Raw genomic sequence first — 1,029 nt, forward strand, 5'->3', positions numbered from 1 at the left:
AGGCCAGAAGAGGGCATCAGACCTCATTACAGATGGTTGTGAGCCACCATGTGGTTGCTGGGAATTGAACTCAGGACCTCTGGAAGAGCAGGCAATGCTCTTAATCACTGAGCCATCTTTCCAGCCCCCTAATCCTAGATTTTTGATCCTTCTCTTTCTGCTTGCATTTTTGGCTATTTTCTTCCTGCTGGTGGGGGAGGGGGGGAGGGCTGGATTTATCCAAGTCTTTCACCAGCACACTAACTTTGTTTTGTGTTGACTCTCAGGTTGTTTTGCTAACTTGATGGTTGTGAACATGACAATACAGACACCTATTTAGACACACTGATTTCAAATTTTGGGGACAACTTCCTTCCTTTGTTGTTTTTTGAGATAGGGTTTCTCTGTAGCTTTGGAGCCTGTCCTGGAAGTAGCTCTTATAGACCAGGCTGGCCTCGAACTCACAGAGATCTGCCTGCCTCTGCCTCCAAGTGCGCTGGGATAAAGGGCGTGCACCACCACCACCTGACCAGTCTTCCTTTTTTAATATAAGTAAAAAGCAAAGCAATGGAAGTCACAACGACCATAATACTGGTGGTATAAGACTATTGCTGCTGGTTCGCATGGATGATGCAGAGATCTTATCCACAACAGTTTCAAATCACCAGTATGAAGAACAACACAGCAAAAAGGGCAAATGATATTTTTACATCATTTTGTGTTCTTATGGCCCCCTGGAAGGGCCTGTGTACTGACTAATCTCGATTGTTAAATTGATGGGATTTGGAGTCATCGGGGAAACATAAGTCCGGTGGATCTGTGAGAACTGAAGAGAGAAGAGCCACTCTGAGTATGGGTGGCAATGCCTTGTGGAGTGACGAAGGGTAAAGCATGGGAGATAGCACCACATCTCTCTTTGAGTCCTGGAGACCCAGTGGAACCAACTGCTTCCCACCACAGCTGTACCATGCATGCCTGCTTCACCAGGGCAGATTGTTCCCACACACTGAGCAAAAACAAGCTCACTAGGTTTTTATTTTATTTTATTTT

The sequence above is a fragment of the Microtus ochrogaster genome, linkage group LG5 (genome assembly GCF_000317375.1).
Source record: "Microtus ochrogaster isolate Prairie Vole_2 linkage group LG5, MicOch1.0, whole genome shotgun sequence".
Taxonomy (NCBI): domain Eukaryota; kingdom Metazoa; phylum Chordata; class Mammalia; order Rodentia; family Cricetidae; genus Microtus; species Microtus ochrogaster.